A 21,722-nucleotide genomic window follows, 5' to 3' on the forward strand; every position below is an offset into this window, starting at 1 on the left:
AGCCAAATCAAATGTACGGTTGCTGAACAACTGTCAGTGTGCCAAGATATGCAAATATTTCCTCTCTCCAAAAAAAAAAAAAAAAAAAAAAAAAAGTGTATACTGCTTATTGATTTAAAAAAAGTGTGTGTGTAGACAATCTTCCTTCTACTTGAGTGTTCTAGTCTGCCATCTTCATCCTCCTTGTTCCATATAAACCAACAAAAAAAGTATGCTCCTCTTTTACTTTACCTCTTATCCACCAAAACTCCAATAACCATCAGCATCACATAATCTCATTACTTCAATAATACCTCTTACGTCGATACATATAAACCTTATCATCAATATCATTTACCTTACCTCTTGTCCACCCAAACTCCAATAATCATCAACTTTACACAATCTCAATACCTCAATAATACCTCCTCAATACGTCGATACATATAAACCTTATCGCCAATATCATTTCACTTCCATAACAACTCTTTCCTCTAGTCAGTCTCCTCGAACAAGTACATATAAAATCCTAGTGCAAACTTCAATTCATCATCCCATACAATCTGAAGTGGGTCGTCGACACACAACCTCTGTGTAATCCATCTGACCCAAATCTTCTTCTCATTACGAATTATAAAATACATTTTGGTTACCTTGTCCATAATTAAATAAAAGATATGCATACATGAGCTCTAACAGCATTTAGTTTGAATAATTTTCAGTAAGTAAGTACGAGTATGGAGTGTGAATGATAGTAATAGTTCACAGTGTGAACACCACTTCAAGAATCATGGCAAAACAGAAGCAAACATGTGGAATATTTCTTGTGTCAAGTGTCTCTTGCTATTTCAATTGCTCACGAAGAATGCAGTGTAATAACTGTCAATGGTCTAAATCTAGTGTTGGTATTTCATGTCGTTAGTTTCCTTTCTATTAGCATAAATTTATACAGCTTCCATAAAACCTCCAGCTCATGTGACTTCAATGAAGTTTCTTGTACCAATGTCGTTCGTAGAATAATAGCAGTTCATTTTCTTATCTTAAAATATAAAGCACTGAGCGTAAGCAAAACATTCAATAGCGAGTAAATATACCATTAGAGAACATAATGTCAACAAATGGATGTACCACAATCCCTACAACGAGGCTCTGCCAAGCGAACAATCTATAATTATTACGATAGAGCGACCTAAACTCCATGTTTGTACACAGTATATCAGCGTTTCTATATACCAAATTAAAGAGGGTTTATGACAATAAACCAAAAATGTGTGAATATGCAATCCATACCCAAATCAGCAAATATATATCTTACATAATAAACAGGTCATTAGCATCATATCAGCATGAGCAAATAAATGTTCAAATGTAATCTTAATAAGTAAACATGAAGACGCAAGCAGATAAATCACGAAGTATAACCTACACATAACCATATCAGCACAATTAATCAGGTGACAATTATAATTTAAATAAATAAGCACAGCAGGCACATAATAAAAAAAATATGACATCAGTGAAAAAGCATAGCAGCCAAGCGATGCATAATATACATAAGTAACCACTTGTTCATTAATAAAACATTGTCAAAATCAGCAAATGTACGCAAGCACGTCGCTTCACAAGTAAATTCATAGAACATAAAATTTAGCAGAAATTATAAATCATGTAATCGCGAGCAGCAAATTACGTCTAAAGTAAGTACCTAAGTGGAAATATGTTACCTGAAAAATAAACTCTATTAATAGTTAACTTTTTAGTTTATTAGTTTCTTCTTTGAAATTACATTCTTCCTGAAATTTTCTCGATAACAAATCCTCTTAACGTCGGACACACACAGAATTTACCTGAAGTTCTTAAATATTTTATACAACCGTATCCTGAACGTTAATAATATAATTTATCAAGTCACTATAGCTTTATACTGAATGTAATGACAGAAATTAATCTGTGTATTTGTTTACGGCTGTCAGTGCATTCGCACTGAGCGCTCGATCAGCTGCAGGTACGCGTGACGTAGGAAGTAATTGTTTGCGGTCAACGACTGCCTTGTGCGGCGCGCAGACTTGATTGTTGCTTTGAGTATGTGCCGCCGCCGGAACACGGCGCGGTATCCTTGTACTCTCCGTGTGGTTTCGTATAACTGTTAGTTTCTCAAAAGTATGTCATTCCACAAAAATTTTAACGTTCGATATATGATGTATTCCCTTAGAGCGCCGAGATTTAAGAGTTTCTCCTTCGACAGTGTTATCATGAATAATTTTGCGAACTCTATATGGACCGTTATAAAGCAGAAAAAATTTGCGACACAAGCCTTTTCCTTTGTGAGACAAACGATGAGACTTAATTAACACCTTTTGACCAACTGACAAGGTCTTTTAAACGACGAGGACGTTTAACTGATTTCTCTCGTCTAACAGCCGCAGATGCAATATTTTGTAGAGCCAGGTTGACAACTTCAGAATGCCGCAGTTTCCGTGAAGGCGGAAAAAGGAACGATTTCAGAAATGCGATTTGTCGGTGCTTTATTTTTTAATATCAATATAGGTGGTAAAGAAGTTGAATCATTAGGGAGTTCATTCAGAATGTTTTGAAAAATGTGAAGATACTGATCCCAAGTTCTGTGATTCTGATGACAATAAATCCGACACAATTTATTGATTTCCTTCATCCATCTCTCTGAAGCGTTAGATTGAGGGTGAAAAAGTGAAATGAAAATTTGTTTAACCTTACGATGCCGTAGAGTACGAAGCCAAATTTTAGAGCGAAACTGTGATCCATTATCTGATATAACCTTATCAACATGACCCACTTCTTTAAGAAAATGTTTGATGAAAGCGTTAGATACTGAACGAGCTGTTGCTTTGTGTAAAGGTGTAAAACATATTTTGACGTCAATTCCACTGCTACCAACATTTACGCAAAACCATTAGTAGAACGAACCACTGGACCGAACAAATCGACTGCAGCCATGTCCTTTAATTTCGCTGGAATGATAGGAAACAACGGTGCTCTGTGAGAAATAGTTGGCGACTTAGCCTTCTGACATAGTTTGCATTTGGCAACAACAGATCGAATACGTTTTTCCATATTACTGAAGTAGCAATTTTCTCGTAATTTATGAAAGCATTTTCTGGGACCAAAGTGTGCATAACTGAAATGCGTGTACCAAATCAATTTATTAACCCACTCATCAGGAATGCAAACTAACCAAACAGTTGTCGACCGATTTTCGTTTAAAAGAAATATCATTGCGAACTAAATAATACTGTCTAATCGCTACGCTTTCTTTTCTCCTCCACTTCTCCTTAATGTCCTTCCAGATTGGATCCCTATTTTGCTCCTTAGCGATGTCCTGGAGCGAAGACGAAATAAAATTTTCAAACGCAACGCCTTGAGTATACATCACACAATAATTGTTTTGTTTGCAGTCCTCTTCAGCACTTTGTTTCAAACCCATAGGTGCACGTGATAAAGCATCAATAATAATATTTGAAGAACCCTTTATGTAAACAATACTGAAATCAAATTCCTGTAGATACAGCGCCCATCGTGACAATCTTCCATGAGTTAATTTTGTTGACATAAGAAATTCCAGAGCTCGATGATCGGTGTAAACCGTAGTATGTCTCCAATACAAAAATGTTCGAAATTTTGTGAAAGCCCAAACAACAGCCAAGGCTTCAAGTTCCGTAATCGAATAATTCTTTTCTGATTTAAAGAGAACACGACTTCCAAATGCAATAGTTTTCTGTACTACAAGGCCGTTTTCTTCTATCTCTTGAAATAAGTGTGCACCTAGGCCTTTGTATGATGAGTCCGTCGCCAAACAAAAATCTTTAGATAAATCCGGATATGAAAGAAGTGGAGCAGCAACTAAAGCATCACGAAGTTGTTCAAATTCTGATTGAGCTTCCTCATCCAAACACCAATTAGAATTGTTTCCAGATAGTTCACATAAACGGGGTGTGGCCAAATCGTCCAATCTAACAAAGCGTCTAAGAAAATTACAGACACCAAGGAAACTACGAACATCACGTTTTGTGGTAGGAATAGCATAATTACGAATAGCGTCTAGTTTCTCTGGATCAGGAACAATACCTTCCGTAGAAATAATATGACCAAGAAATTTCACCTGAGAACGACCAAATTCAGATTTCTCCAAGTTCACTGTAATGCCAACTCTGGCAAAAATACGTAATAATGAATCCAAAAATTTGTTATGCTCGCTCCAAGAACGTTTAGCAATAAGAATATCGTCAACATATGAAGTAATATTGTCACGAAGATAAACAGGTAAAGTTTCGTTTAAACTACGAATGAATGCTGCTACAGATACAGTAAGTCCAAACGGTAATTTCCGAAATCACTTTTGGGTAAAATAGTCATATCCGGTTATTCTTTACTGACTCTCTAGATAGATTGATAGTTGAAGAGTTGTTTTGATTGATACTAAGAATAGTAAAAGAGTAGGCAGCTGTGCAGAAAACTAAAAGGGAAATAGCACCACTACAGCTCGAAGCCCCGTGCACGTTGCAGCACATATTCACTTAGTGTAGCGAATCGCCTGAGGACATAAATAGCCGCTCATAAATTCCAGTTTGTGACTTACTGGCCAATTTGGTGGAAGTGCGTACATAAATTGATCTAACCATGAACATGGATGTATGTCATTCTTAGAATTGCGGAAGATCTTAAATTTCCGAACAGTTAAAATGTGTTTATAGTCAAAGTTTTCACCTCGTGGCGACAAAGACCTACCGCGTCTGCCCCATTCCCAATGTCGATTATTGTCAAGTTCGCGCGCCTGGCTCTCTCTTGTTGCTTCTTGTAAATGAAATAAATTATTTCCTTCAAAGCCCTCTGCTATCTGTGATTCTAAATTTCTTCTATTGTCCTTTCCCACGATTTCGCTTTCAATTTGTTTGACTTGCTTTCGTAACGCCTCAAATTCCCTTTTAACGTGTTCATTAAATTTTCCCTGATTTTCAACGTGTTTATTTATGTTCTGGTACTCTCTGCAAATTGCAATGGAGCTGTATCATCTGAATCTCTGTCCCCATGTAAACTAAGATTTGTCAATTTATCTGAAATCTCCTCAACTCTTTCCGATAAGTCACCTATTTTTTCCTTCTGTTTATTTACGTCTTCCGTAAGTGTCGCGACTCGGGTTTCAGTATTGACACATTTAGTAGTTAACTGTTCATACTGTTGTGTTAGGTTATTTATTCTGTCATTTGGTACGGATTCCTCGATTCTTTCAGATATTTCTTCCTTATCGTGTGCACGTTGTAAATTTAACTCTGAAAATTTTTGTACTATCACGCGATCTCATTCTTCCTGTTCTCTATCCTGTTCCTTTTGTCTGATTTCTATTCAAATTAATCTATTATTGTGAGCATTCAAAATCGGTTGTACTTCTTCTCTAATTTCTTTCTTTAATTCATCTTTCATGTTTTTAAAACATGTCCCTATTCGTGAGTCTAACCGCGTTTCCATTGTTCCCATATCTGCTTTAATAGTTCCTATTTGTGAGTTTAACCGTGTTGCCAAAGTTCCCATCTCTGTTTTTAATTCAGATCCTAACTGTGATCCCAAATTTAATATTGCACTCATCAACTGCTCCATATTAACATCTACATCTATACTCCGCGAGCCACCTTACGGTGTGTGGCGGAGGGTACTTATTGTACCACTATCTGATCCCCCCTTCCCTGTTCCATTCACGAATTGTGCGTGGGAAGAACGACTGCTTGTAAGTCTCCGTAGCTAATTATCTTATCTTATCTAAATGGCTCTGAGCACTATGGGAATCAACTGCTGAGGTCATTAGTCCCCTAGAACTTAGAACTAGTTAAACCTAACTAACCTAAGGACATCACAAACATCCATGGCCGAGGCAGGATTCGAACCTGCGACCGTAGTGGTCTCGCGGTTCCAGACTGCAGCGCCTTTAACCGCACGGCCACTTCGGCCGGCCAATTATCTTATCTGATCAGATGCATCCATTCATGTCCATTACGCATTCCGACAGACTTAGGCAATTCTAGCAGGACAATGCGACACCCCACAGGTCCAGAATTGCTACAGAGTGGTTCCAGGAACATTCTTCTGAGTTTAAACACTTTCGCTGGCCACTAAACTCCCAACATTATTGAGCGTATCTGGGATGCCTTGCAACGTGCTGTTCAGAAGAGATCTCCACCGCCTCGTTCTCTTGCGTATTTATGAACAGCCCTGCAGGATTCATGGAGTCAGTTGCCTCCAGCATTACTTCAGACATTAGTCGAATCCATGCCAAGTCGGGTTGCGGCACTACTGCGTGCTCGCAGAGGCCCTACAGATATTAGGCAGGTGTACCAGTTTCTTTGGAACTTCATGTATTACTTTCAGCTGCTTAAAAATGAAGGTTAAGATCTGCAAGTGGCTACTCCAAAAGAGTATGGATAACGAACATAAAGAGCTACCTTATTTTGTGGGTGAGGAACTCTGGTTTCATAAATATGACCATGTGTATAGTCAAGATATAATGTTCGCATTATGCGTTAAACTTCTAGTTGCCTCCAGAAAAAAAGGCGAGTTTAAGTGCTCAGTTTCTGGTATCCGAATAATAGGTGCGATGATTGTTGAAACCACTGTGATCTTTCGAGAACTTGGTGGTACATGGCTTTGGTGCCTGGTTGCCTTAAGTTCAGAAGAACTGGGACAACAGAGTAGTTAATATCATTAGTGACCCAACCAACTTTTAATTGTGTTTATTAAATATTGTTTTCAGGGAAGTCTATTAACAACACTTATCTGTCCCTTGAGACAATTATAAAGGTCATTAACCCAGTATGGTATGGAATATTAAAGAGTCACACAAGTGCCTGCTTTACAGTAAATTGCAACACTAATAATCCTTAAGTTAAAGCATATCATTTAAAGACGTCAGTATTTGTCACAGAAAGTTTGCAAATTTCAGTGCCTCCTCTAACGAAAGTTACTAGTAATCGTTAATTCTGGATTCAGAACAAATTATTAAGAGACATCATCTGGGATACAGAAAATTAGTAGTAAAGGGGCATCCACACATACATCAACCTTTGCTTAGAAGCAATCTACCCATTGGTTGATAACATACCCCGATGTGTCCAGAAATTTCTGGACGCCTCACGGAGGGTACGCTAAGTACATTGAGACGCAAACAGATCTTCACACACATGAACATTTACTGACACCGCAGGTCCTATCGCTAGATAGTGTTACCTTTAAGTGACTAAAGAGCCAACAACGCCAGAACTCTGGCCACTTTCTTTAAATTTCAGATGAGAAGAAACAGCTAAACTGGAGCGTATCCAAATGTATTGCAGAGACACACGATAAGCCCACTGGTGAAACCGTCCCCAGAATTGCAAGAAAACCAACACTTATTTCACCGACCAAATTAAGTGCGATAAGGAATTTTACGACAAGAGACCTACTGTGATAAATCGCATCGGAAGCCCGCACTGACAGGGTTAGCGTGACGCTCTCTGAGAACAACAAGACAACACACTGTAATGATTCTCTTAAAACGCCAGGGAGGTGCAGTAACCTTGTCAAAATTGGACAAAACAAAACGTATTAAGTAAACGGCAGGTGTTAAATAGCAGGCGTTAATTTGGAATGCATGCCCCTCCCAAACAGATTGCCACAACACGCGGTCAAATAACAAGATCGTACAAAAGATGGTTAATTTATACAGGAGGGTGCTAATAAAAGAGGTCCAGATGAGTGAATACAATCGGAGGTCAATGTGACTTAAAGCTACTTACAACACGATGGAGCAACTGTCCATACAGCCACGCTTGACAGAGTTGTTAGCAGGAGTCAACCTGGTCGCAGCCCTAGCTGGCCACATGCATCACCCTATCTGTCAGGGGAGCCCTCAAATTTAAGGTGTATCGCAACAACCCTCACAGTCTTCGAGAACTGTGCAGCACAACAGTTCGAATGTTACTGAAGCAATTCCAGCAAACAAGCTTCGATCCACCTTCAGCAACTTGCTGACCAGGGCTCAAAAGTGCCAAGTGATGAATGGTGGTTACTTTCAACATCCGCTGTAGTCATGTTGGTACTGCATTTCCTTTGCTGTGTTTCTTTGCACTCTGGAACTCTGTTCTCCGGGCTACTTTTATTCGCTCCACCTTGTACAAAGGACTAGCCCGATACTCTTAGCTTAAATCCCCCTGGAAATACTCTACAGAAGAGAGATGTTAATCAAATCCTGATTGAATATACAATCGTAAATACTGGCATAGCAGCTGGCTAGGCGTTAGGGCAACACAGTGTAATAACTCATTGAATTACCTTAAAATAGCACAATAAATCCCTTGTACAGAACCGTCTGAAGGCGTTAAACATGAGAAGCAGGAGGTGACAATAATTTGGGGCTTCAGTGTCATCAAATACAACACGAGCAGCCACACGCAGCGCACATACAGTATACGGATCTCATTAGCAAAGGAAGAAACTACGAGCAGAATTTCTTCAGGACCCAAAGCATTGAGAAATCACACCATGAATTACTCAGTCAGAAAAACACACAATCCGCACAGCAGCAGTCCTTTGTTAAAAAAAAAAAAAAACAGGAACACTGTAATAAATATATTTAGGAATCGTACACATAAATGGCGCTTCAGGTTAAGAAGGCTGAGTAGTGTTCGCGATCCTCGATGCGACGAAATTAATAGTTCCACACAAGTCGTAGTGGGGAGTTGCGTCCTTAGCGTGAACGGTCTCAAAAGAAACAGACGCATACGCGCACAACGATATTTCCACGGACCTTTACCTGGTGAGTACGAAACCTTAAGAACGAGGAAAGTTCTCGAAGTTCCTCACCCGGCGTGGAGCAGACAGGTGACAGTGGGGATGACAAATCCCGCATCGACCGCGATTCTCCTGCGTGCATGTAACGGAACTATCACCATAGGCGATGTCTGGCGGAAGAATAACACGGAGACTAATGACCTATTTTTTTTGCTCCTGTCCGGACGGTTCCACCATGATCCGTTTATTGTGCCTCTACTATTCGCAACTAAGAATGCTCCATGTACTCTGCCTATATACTAACAACGAACCTGATAAACAGAACGGGCCCATGCGACTACAATCCACACCAACCCGATCTTTACATCGTCGCTATGTCGTCCTCATTTCCCCGTCCTCACTATAAGGGCATTCACTTCCAATTCTCTTCTCGCAGCCTTCACAGACCGGGCCTCGCGCCTGTTCCGTCTGGCCAAAGGTAAACACTTCCTGAACATGACGCGAGATATCGAAACGTGGCACGGCTCATTCTGTTTGCTCATAAAGGAAATGAAAGGCAGTGCTGATTTTTCCAGCAATATTGGTCTGAGTACCACACTTCTCACCAACCACTGTTTCGTATTAATTAAGCTCCGAAGGACAATGCATATATAGCAAGGGTTTTTGGCTAGTTCTTTCACCGGACTTACATCTTTGTGATTTCTGTCTCTGGGGATACATATTCAAAATAGAACGTGTACCAGAACGATCCACAAATAGTAAACGAACTGAAAGAAAAAAACTTGTGCCAGAGTACGGAGACAGTAGATGTTACTACACGAAAATGCATTTGGGTGTAGGGTGACCACATTCATTACATATTTTGATTATTAATTTGTCATAAATGCTCTAATTATTAAAATATTTTTAATTTTTAAGGGAAATTAAGTTTTTATATGACTGAAATTATCTATTACTAATGTGCGTCAATTTTTACAAACTGTTGTTTTCTTTTGCATTGCTTAAGAATGGTGGTGGTGGCGGTTAGTGTTTAACGCCCCGTCGACAACGAGGTCATTAGAGATGGAGCGCATGCTCGGGTTAGGGAAGGATTGGGAAGGAAATCGGCCGTGCCCTTTCAAACGAACCATCCCGGCATTTGCCTGAAACGATTTAGGGAAATCACGGAAAACCTAAATCAGGATGGCTGGAGACGGGATTGAACCGTCGTCCTCCCGAATACGAGTCCAGTGTGCTAACCACTGCGCCACCTCGCTCGGTGCATTGTTTAAGAAGGAAACTTCATTGATGTCGTCATGATGTCAGCTGACAGTTTACGTATATCGTAATTTGTGCAGAGACTGATGCTGATAACTGAACGAACAAGTGGTGTTAGCCTTTATGTTACCTCTTTGCGAGACTGCACACATTGATAGGTGTATAAATGTAGATATACCTCAATACAGTGTACTGAACAACGATACATCATTATTTACTACATTTACAAATTAATAAATGTTTATCTTACAGGTAGTAAGCCTTTTCGTTGATTGAGACCTCCAAGAACACGAGATATAGGCAAGCTATTAATGTTGGGTAGCAGGTAAGGCAGTGAAGTGTCGACACGTGGACACAAAACTGAGAGTCTGTACTGACAGTTGTAGTTCACTTTGTGGTGCAGTTACGACCATTCAGTAAACATCAGATAGTAAATTATGTGCTGCGTTTGTCGAAATTCTTTTGGACACAGAGAAAAAACCAGCAGTACACTGCTCTGACTACATACTAAGGTGCCATTTATCACATTATCTGTACATATACTCCTAACACGCTGTATAAATGAAAATGCATTGCACACTATGAATAAACTGAACGAGACTGCGATTATCAGCCGACTGCCCTTGATTCGAGGCGATGCAGGCTTTAATTCCCAATTGAACCTTTTGGTTTATGTTTTCCTTGAAACAAACGGAAACTGTATATGGAATCAGGTTGTTAACGTCATTTTAGTGTTTCCTTTTAGTTCTTTATTCTCTTCCACCCCTAAATTTTCTTATCTTAATTATTATTATCAATATATTATTAATAATAATAATATTTACTACTGTTACCCAGTTTCAATTCTCCAGGTAGTTTGAAATCAGCATACTCTCAGCTGCAGAGAGAAAGTTCATTCGGAATAATTATTTTTAATATTATTTCGTGGTAATACAGGGTGTTTCAAAAATGACCAGTATATTTGAAACGGCAATAAAAACCAAACGAGCAGCGATAGAAATACGCCGTTTGTTGCAATATGCTTGGGACAACAGTACATTTTCAGGCGGACAAACTTTCGAAACTACAGTAGTTACAATTTTCAACAACAGATGGCGCTGCGGTCTGGGAAACTCTATAGTACGATATTTTCCACATATCCACCATGCGTAGCAATAATATGACGTAGTCTCTGAATGAAATTACCCCTAACCTTTGACAACGTGTCTGGCGGAATGGCTTCCCATGCAGATGAGATGTACTGCTTCAGCTGTTCAATTGTTTCTGGATTCTGGTGGTACACCTGGTCTTTCAAGTGTCCCCACAGAAAGAAGTCACAGGGGTTCATGTCTGGCGAATAGGGAGGCCAATCCACGCCGCCTCCTGTATGTTTCGGATAGCCCAAAGCAATCACACGATCATCGAAATATTCATTCAGGAAATTAAAGACGTCGGCCGTGCGATGTGGCCGGGCGCCATCTTGCATAAACCACGAGGTGTTCGGAGTGTCGTCTAAGGCAGTTTGTACCGCCACAAATTCACGAAGAATGTCCAGATAGCGTGATGCAGTAATCGTTTCGGATCTGAAAAATGGGCCAATGATTCCTTTGGAAGAAATGGCGGCCCAGACCAGTACTTTTTGAGGATGCAGGGACGATGGGACTGCAACATGGGGCTTTTCGGTTCCCCATATGCGCCAGTTCTGTTTATTGACGAAGCCGTCCAGGTAAAAATAAGCTTCGTCAGTAAACCAAATGCTGCCCACATGCATATCGCCGTCATCAATCCTGTGCACTATATCGTTAGCGAATGTTTCTCGTGCAGCAATGGTAGCGGCGCTGAGAGGTTGCCGCGTTTGAATTTTGTATGGATAGAGGTGTAAACTCTGGCGCATGAGACGATACGTGGACGTTGGCGTCATTTGGACCGCAGCTGCAACACGGCGAACGGAAACCCGAGGCCGCTGTTGGATCACCTGCTGCACTAGCTGCGCGTTGCCCTCTGTGGTTGCCGTACGCGGTCCCCCTACCTTTCCAGCACGTTCATCCGTCACGTTCCCAGTCCGTTGAAATTTTTCAAACAGATCCTTTATTGTATCGCTTTTCGGTCCTTTGGTTACATTAAACCTCGGTTGAAAACTTCGTCTTGTTGCAACAACACTGTGTTGTAGGCGGTGGAATTCCAACACCAGAAAAATCCTCTGTTCTAAGGAATAAACCATGTTGTCTACAGCACACTTGCACGTTGTGAACAGCACACGCTTACAGTAGAATGACGACGTACAGAATGGCGCACCTACAGACTGCGTTGTCTTCTATATCTTTCACATCAGTTGCAGCGCCATCTGTAGTTGAAAATTGTAACTACTGTAATTTCGAAAGTTTGTCCGCCTGAGAATGTACTGTTATCCCAAGCATATTGCAACAAACGGTGTATTTCTATCATTGCTCGTTTAGTTTTTATTGCCGTTTCAAATATACCGGTCATTTTTGAAGCACCCTGTATATTCGAGTGTGCGGTACTGAAGTAAATTTTATATCCGAGGAAACAGCGTTCGCAGAACCTGTTAGTTCCTTGATCTCGAATATTCGCTGGCCTTCGGAGTGCAGCCCCGTCTGCCTGGATTTCCACTTCGCGATTCCTGGCCGCGGTAAAGCTGATTACGATATTGATTTCAATTTCGAATCTAATTCCACTGATGTAGCTTGCTCGGTGACTCTGTAAGACACGTAACTCGAACTCAAAGTGGCATGCTCTCCCGATGTTACAACCCGCCCCGATGAAGCTTCGCCGTTCGTCTGCTAACGCAGTACCCCGCTGCGACAACGAGAGCGTCCGTCAACAAAAAGTTTTAGTACACGACGTCAGATATATGGGAAGCGATCTATACAGACGATGCACAGGTAGCTGTAGAGATTGAAATACGAGGGTGAGCTGAAAAGTAATGCTTCCGGGCGTCTTAGGTGGAAACTCTTAAAGGTTTGTAAATGAAACAAACGTTATTAACTTTCTAAATTTTTCATGTCGACGTATTTATTTATCAACATAGTCACCCTGGTGACGAACACATATCTCCCAACAAGAAACCAGTTTGTTGATACCATCACTATAGAATATCTAACATTGTTGGTGGAGCTGCAATGCCACCTCTGCTTGCACCACTTCATCAATATCAAAGTGAAGTCCTCGAAGACGTTCTTTATATTTTAGATAACGATGAAAATCTGATAGGTCCAAGTCGGGACTGTATGGAGGATGACAGCGAACCCAAGGCGTCAGATTGTAACAGATGTCGCAGCAGCCGTGTATGGTCAGGCGTTGTCTTGCTGAATTTGAAACTCTATTACACCTCGCTGTTTCTCACGCACTCATACAGTTGCGTTACACGTCACCATGTCACACGCTATAGTTCGGAGTCCTCTAGCGGAAGAGGGCAACAAATATGTAGACATGAAGAATAACCATGTGGAGTGTTATTAACTTTTTTATTTGTTTAAAAAGCTTATTCTCTTAAAAATCCTGCGGCCTTACTTTTCAGCACCCCGTCGTAATAAACTGTGTTGCTTAATAGGATAAGGACGCAAGTGACACAGGGTGTGTTTTAGCTCCAGGTGTTAAAATCGAGCTAGTGCGGTTAGCTTACTATTTATTTCCAAACTCTGTCCCATATCTTGTTGTTAAATTGTCATCTGCTTTCTTTAAATGTTCATTTGCGAAAATAAAGGTTGTAGCATCAATACATACAATCAATGAAGAGTAATACATTCCTGGAAATGGAAAAAAGAACACATTGACACCGGTGTGTCAGACCCACCATACTTGCTCCGGACACTGCGAGAGGTCTGTACAAGCAATGATCACACGCACGGCACAGCGGACACACCAGGAACCGCGGTGTTGGCCGTCGAATGGCGCTAGCTGCGCAGCATTTGTGCACCGCCGCCGTCAGTGTCAGCCAGTTTGCCGTGGCATACGGAGCTCCATCGCAGTCTTTAGCACTGGTAGCATGCCGCGACAGCGTGGACGTGAACCGTATGTGCAGTTGACGGACTTTGAGCGAGGGCGTATAGTGGGCATACGGGAGGCCGGGTGGACCTACCGCCGAATTGCTCAACACGTGGGGCGTGAGGTCTCCACAGTACATCTATGTTGTCGCCAGTGGTCGGCGGAAGGTGCACGTGCCCGTCGACCTGGGACCGGACCGCAGCGACGGACGGATGCACGCCAAGACCGTAGGATCCTACGCAGTGCCGTAGGGGACCGCACCGCCACTTCCCAGCAAATTAGGGACACTGTTGCTCCTGGGGTATCGGCGAGGACCATTCGCAACCGTCTCCACGAAGCTGGGCTACGGTCCCGCACACCGTTAGGCCGTCTTCCGCTCACGCCCCAACATCGTGCAGCCCGCCTCCAGTGGTGTCGCGACAGGCGTGAATGGAGGGACGAATGGAGACGTGTCGTCTTCAGCGATGAGAGTCGCTTCTGCCTTGGTGCCAATGATGGTCGTATGCGTGTTTGGCGCCGTGCAGGTGAGCGCCACAATCAGGACTGCATACGACCGAGGCACACAAGGCCAACACTCGGCATCATGGTGTGGGGAGCGATCTCCTACACTGGCCGTACACCACTGGTGATTGTCGAGGGGACACTGAATAGTGCACGGTACATCCAAACCGTCATCGAACCCATCGTTCTACCATTCCTAGACCGGCAAGGGAACTTGCTGTTCCAACAGGACAATGCACGTCCGCATGTATCCCGTGCCACCCAACGTGCTCTAGAAGGTGTAAGTCAACTACCCTGGCCAGCAAGATCTCCGGATCTGTCCCCCATTGAGCATGTTTGGGACTGGATGAAGCGTCGTGTCACGCGGTCTGCACGTCCAGCACGAACGCTGGTCCAACTGAGGCGCCAGATGGAAATGGCATGGCAAGCCGTTCCACAGGACTACATCCAGCATCTCTACGATCGTCTCCATGGGAGAATAGCAGCCTGCATTGCTGCGAAAGGTGGATATACACTGCACTAGTGCCGACATTGTGCATGCTCTGTTGCCTGTGTCTATGTGCCTGTGGTTCTGTCAGTGTGATCATGTGATGTATCTGACCCCAGGAATGTGTCAATAAAGTTTCCCCTTCCTGGGACAATGAATTCACGGTGTTCTTATTTCAATTTCCAGGAGTGTAGTAAGGTACAGAATTGCAAAACTCTCTGTTGTGTAAAGAAAAGCATCCAGCAGAAAAAGATATCACAGAACTAGCCGGCATAGATAATGAAACATTCTACCATATTCTGACTATAGGATGCTATACCTGAAAATATTCATTTATAACCAGCACATTCAGCATTTGGTTGGTTTCCACGTGCCATGAAATATAAACTCACGTGGTAAGATATAGGAAATTGATTTTTAAGAGGGACACGTTTTAAGGACACAGCATTGCATTGTCCCTAATTAGTTCGTTATACGAGTATTTTCAGGCCTATAGTTTCAGTTTGGAGAATCTGCAGTTCTTCATTTTCCACTGTTAACCATGGGAGGTTGTACGCTTTTAATTCAGTATTCTGATTTATGTACCTATCGTCTCAACCTTACGATATTTTAATCATTTCTCCTAGATCCCCCATCCAGTCCAATAATTACTAAAGAGTATTTATTAAAGCAGAAACTGTTGTCATTATTCAAGAATTCTAATCTGAACTTATAAAAGGGTCTATTTTCAATAGTTATCTAAAGAATTTCACTCTTATTTTATTTCAGAGTGTTTAATGCCCTTCATTGCTATATTAATTACAAACCAGTACATCTAAAAACGCTGTTCCTATACAACCTTGCTGTAGTAGTAACTTAATTCCTAATTTTTCAATGTAATTTAGTTTTGTTTGCAATGTATTTCATCTAGTTTGTAAGAATTAGGGTAACAAATTGGCATCAGTTAAAAGTCAGCTTCCACCAAGTACGTAGTGACGTTCACCTCATTCGATGGTGTGGCTGCCGCAAGAATGTAATCTCTACTACTTATTCCAAACTTTGCCAAAATGAAGGTAAAGAGAAAACGAATTTGCTGCTATGCCGATCATTTTATTCCTTCGTCCACTTCAATAGAGAAACACGATTATTTTTTCAGATTTGGAAAACAAATGTTTATTATCAGATTTGGAAAACAAATGTTAGTACTTTTTCCAGTATTTTTTAAACATTCCAGGGTTTGAAGTAGATGCTGATATTTGCTTCGATGCTGATGACGTCTGTGACCTGTTTCTTTGTATTGGTCTCAGTGGAGATACGAATTCCAAGAAGGTGCAAGTGTGATAGAAGTGGGTTGGGATGGTGAAGCAACCGACGATGTAGTGATGTTGGAAATAATGTCGGTTGGGAAGTTGAGGAAGGTAGTTGAATAGGATATGTGCCGAGAAATCACTCGTCTACAGCGTTGGTTGACGACATGTAGATGTTCACGACTGTAGTGATAATGGTGTCCATTACACTGAGATGGAAAATGGCACATAATGAGAGGACACAGTTCCACAACTGACATACTTGTTAGTATCTTTGTTCTTGTCACAACACGTTGTAGGCATATTTATTTCACACTTGGTTAGTGGTGGTTGAAGAAGAAGGGAATGGCAATGTGGATTTTATGGTTTGAATGTGCATATCGTATCTCAACTGATGCTTATGGCCACATTTGCTCTTATTTATGATTTATCCACAACTGGAGGATGTGTGTGTGTTTGTGTCGCCTCCATGGACATAGGTACAGGAGACCTTAGATAGTGCATGTGTAGTCACTGGTAATCTTTCACCCATCTCTTGTTCTCCTAAAGAAAACCAAAGAAGGCAGCTCTACTACAGTAGCAGAGAGTGTGGGCTACGGTTGGCCGTTGCATCAAGATGATGCTCCCACCACTGACCAGACGGAGGTCTTCTTTGTGGCAGCCATATTCCGGCACTCTGTTGCTGGTTCCTATTCAAAACAACTGGCTTTGTTGTGTGCTCTTAATATTTGCCCGCACACTGGTATGAATGCAAAGTACTTGTTTTTAAGGTCAGCAGGCGTGGCCGAGCGGTTCTAGGCGCTTCAGTCTGGAACTGCGTGACCGCTACGGTCACTGGTTCGAATGCTGCCTCTGGCATGGATGTGTGTGATGTCCTTAGGTTAATTAGGTGTAAGTAGTTCTAGGTTCTGGGGGACTGATGACCTCAGTTTTTAAGTCCCTTAGTGCTCAGAGCAATTTGAATTGGAACTTGTTACTAAAAATTATGTTTCTTATTTTCAGGATTACAACTGTAAGAAACACATTGGAGAGATTTTCGGAATTGCAGTGTATTTTTAGGCACAATTTTTTATTTCAGACCTATGGTCCCACTTTGTTGGACACGATTAGAAAATAATTTAATTGCGTGTGTTAGACGTAAGTTGAAATGTTGTCATCTGTTAGTTTCTAAGCTCAGATTATTTAAGAAAGCCATATGAAGATTTCTGAATAAGTCAGGAATTTCCTCAAGGGTGACGAAATTTATGTACATCCTTCGTCACAATGAGCTATATAGACAAAGCAGCTAGAAGTGCTTGAACCATTCTTAACGCCAGGATTGCACATGTGCTATATAACTTCCAGTGAAAATACTTTTTGTATCATATTCAATACATCAATTATTTTCATACAGTGAAATTGGCTTTGTCGTCACAACATATGTGGTGGGTTCATCTTGCTGCATCACCCTTTCTAACTGCTTGAGTAGGAAATTTTCTGTGATTAAGCTAATTTAGGTAAGCACTGTCGTGTGAAGCTTTTGATTTTTTACTCCACGAGCAAAATGAGGTTGAGTGCACTAGCCATTTGCCTAGCAGCTTCACGAGGGCCCCATTGCAATGGGTAATGTGCATGTTCGCTCGGGAAGTTAAAATTAACTTTGGATAAATGTAGTGTGTGGAAAATGAGCGTGAGGAGCAAGTCTTTTTCTTGTTTTTGGTGGGGAGGGGGGTCATCAGACTTCTGGTTGGCTTGATGCGTCCCGCCAAGAATTCCTCTCCTGTGCCAACCTCTTCATCTGAGAGTTAGCACTTGCATCCTACGTCCTCAGTTATTTGCTCGATGAATTCCCAACTCTGTCTTCCTGTACACCTTTTGCTCTCTACAGCTCCCTCTAATAAGCCATTCTGTGAGATCTGAACAGATGTCCTATCATCCTGTTCCTTTTTCTTATCTCCGATTCTGTGCAGAACCTACTCGTTCCTTACTTTATGAGCCCACCTGATTTTCAACATTCGTCTGTAGCACCTCATCTTAAAGGCTTCGATTCTCTTCTGCTCCGATTAACCCACAGTCCATGTTTCATTAACATACAATGTTGTATTGCCGACGTAGATTCACAGAAATTTCTAGTTCAAATTAAGGGATATGTTTGATACTACTAGGCTTCTCATGACCAGGTGCGCCTTTTTGCAATTGCTAGTCTACTTTTCATGTCCTCCATGCTCCGTCCGTTGTTGACTATTTTGCTGCCTAGATAGTAAATTCCTTCAGTCCTAATGTTATGTTTCTCGCTATTCTCATTTCTGCTACTTCTCATTACTTTCTTGTTGCTTCGATTTACTTTCAATCCATATTCTGTACTCATTAGATCGTTCGTTCCATGCTGCACATCATGTAATTCGTCTTGACTTTCATTCAGGATAGCAATGTCATCAGCGAATCGTATCGCTGATATCCTTTCACCTTGAATTTTAATTCCTCTCCTGAATGTTTCTTTTATTTCCATCATTTCTTCTCCGATGTACAGATTGAACAGTAGGGGGGAAAGGCTACATCCCCGTCTTACACCTTTTTTAATCCGAGCACTTAGTTCTTGGTCGTCCATCCTTCTTGGCTCTTGTACAAATTGTATGTTACCCGTCTCTTCCCATAGCTTACTCCTATTTTCTCAGAATTTCGAACATCTTGCAACGTTTTGCGTTGTTGAACTCTTTTTCCAGGTCAACAAATCCTATAAACGTGTCCTCATTTTTCTCTAGTCTTTTTTCCAGTATCAACCGCAAAGCCAGAATTACTTCACTTTTGTCTCTAAATTTTCTGAATGCGAACTGATGGTCATCTAGCACATTGTCTACTTTAATTTTCATTCTTCTGTATATCATTCTTGTCAGCAACTTGGACGCATGAGCTGTTAACCTCATTGTGCGATAATTCTCGCACTTAACACCTCTAGCAATCTTCGGAATTGTGCGGATGATATTTTTCCGAAAGTCAGATGGTATGTCGCCAAACTCGTACATTTTAAACCAACGTGAACAGTCGTTTTGTTGCCACTTCCCCCAATGATTTTAGAAATTCTGATGGAATGTTATCGTTCCCTTCTACCTTATTTGATCTTAAGTCCTCCAAAGCTCTTATAAATTCTGGTTCTAATACTGGATTCCCTATGTCTTTTATATCGACCCCTGTTCCTTCTTCTATCACAGCAGACAAGTCTTCCCCCTCAGAGGCTTTCTATGTATTCTTCCCACTTACCTGATCTCTCATGTGCATTTAACAGTTGAATTCCTGTTGCACTCTTAATGTTACCACCCTTGCTTTTAATGTCACGGAAGGTTGTTTTGACTTTCCTGAATGGTGAGCCTGTCCTTCCGACAATCATTTAGTTTTCGATTTCTTCACATTTTTCATGCTGCCATTTCGTCTTAGCTTCTCTGAACTTAATTTCATTTCTCCGAGACATTTTTGTACTTCGTCCTTTTGTGCAACAACTGAAGAATTTCTTCTGTTTCTCATGGTTTCTTAGCAGTGACCTTCTTTATACCTATGCTTTTCTTTCAACTTCTGTGATGGCCCTTTTTACATACATCCATTCCTTTTCAACTGCGTTGCCTACTGAGCTATTAATTATAGCTGTACGTTTAGCTTTAGAGAACTTCAAGCGTATCACGTCATTCCTTAGTACTTCTGTAGCCCACTTATTCGCGTATTGATCCGTCCTGACGAATCTGTTGAACTTCAGCCTCTCTTCATCACTACTACATTATGATCTGAGTCTATATCTGCTCCTTTATACGCCTTACGATCTAGTATCTGATATCGAAATCTCTGTCTGACCATAATGTAATCTAAGCAAAATCTTCCTGTATCATTCGGACTTTTAATGGTATACGTCCCCTTTTGTGATTCTTGAACAGAGTGTTCGCTATTACTAGCTGAAATTTATTATAGAATTGAATTTGTCTTTTTAGTTTATCATTTTTTGTCTCAAGCACATATTCTCCGGTAACCATTTCGTCTACTCCCTCCCTACAACTGCATTCCAGTCTCCGGTGACTCTTTGATTTTCATCTCCCTTTACGTACTGTATTACCCTTTCAATATCCTCTTATACTTTCTCTGTCTTCTTATCTTCAGGCTGCGACGTCGGCATGTATAGCTGAACTATCGTGGTCGCTGTTGGTCTGCTGTCCATTCTACTAAGAACAATCCTATCAATGATTTATTCACAGTAACACACTTTCTGCCTACCTTCCTATTCACAACGAATGAAAATCCTGTTATATCATTTTCTGCTGCTGTTGAAATTACTTGATACTCTTCAGACCAGAAATCCTTGTCTTGTTTCCATTTCACTTCCCTGATCCCTACTATATCTAGGCTGAACCTAAGCATTTACCTTTCCAGATTTTCTAGTTTCCCTTACACGTTCAAGCTTTTGACGTTCCACGCCCCGACTAGTAGAACTTTATCCGCTCGTTGACTATTCAGTCTTTTCTCATGGTCACCTCCCCCATGGCAGTCCGCACCCGCAGATCCGAATGGGGGACTTCTACGGATACTTTTGGCAATGGAGAGATCATCGTGATACTTTTTCAAGTACAGGCCACATGTCCTGAGGATACACGTTACGTGTCTTTAATGCTGTGATTTCCATTGCCTTCTGCATCCTCATACCGTTGATCATTGATGATTCCTCCGAATTTAGGTGCAGCTTCCCACCCTAATGCAAGGGTGCGTCCTGAAGCTCTGTCTGCTCCTGCGCCATCTTCGACAAAGCCGTTGGTAGAAAGAGGGTTACTTCTGATACCGGAAGTCTTCCGCCGCCAGTGCTGATTATTAATCAGAATTTAAGCAATATTATCATGGCACAAGGAAATGACCAGAAAATACAACAATGAGACATGATGCATATATAAGTTGCCATGATGACTACATAGTTAGACCAGTGACGTGATTTTGAGATCATAGTATATTAAGACAGTTTAAGGTGAGCTGTAATGTTAACAAACAACTATGCTCACTGTGTACGAACTGTGGAAATAATAAATGTAAATGAGTGAGCTAAGATGGTGGCCCTTGTCAGTTCTAGTCAGTAGCCATTTTCTTCGTGCCATGTGATCATATGTTCCTTCTTCATCCATAAGCCAATGATATGTCACAGTTACATGAAAAGTGCAGGATGACGAAAACACAGAGTCAAAATTTTGCATTGTGATTTGATAAGAACAGAGTCACCACAGCAACGACGTCAAGAGAGGCTGTGTCTCGGAGGTAGTTGGTCACACTATTGATTCCGCTGCACAAATTAGAAGTAAAATAACAGGTCAGAAATTATAGGTCATTTGTTTGGGGCATTATTAACAGAAAATCTGTTCTTCTCAATGACTTTATGTCTGAGACTTCGGTATAAAGCATGACTACTGGTACCACTAATATAAATATTACCGTCTAAT

The sequence above is a fragment of the Schistocerca americana genome, chromosome 4 (genome assembly GCF_021461395.2).
Source record: "Schistocerca americana isolate TAMUIC-IGC-003095 chromosome 4, iqSchAmer2.1, whole genome shotgun sequence".
Lineage (NCBI taxonomy): Eukaryota > Metazoa > Arthropoda > Insecta > Orthoptera > Acrididae > Schistocerca > Schistocerca americana.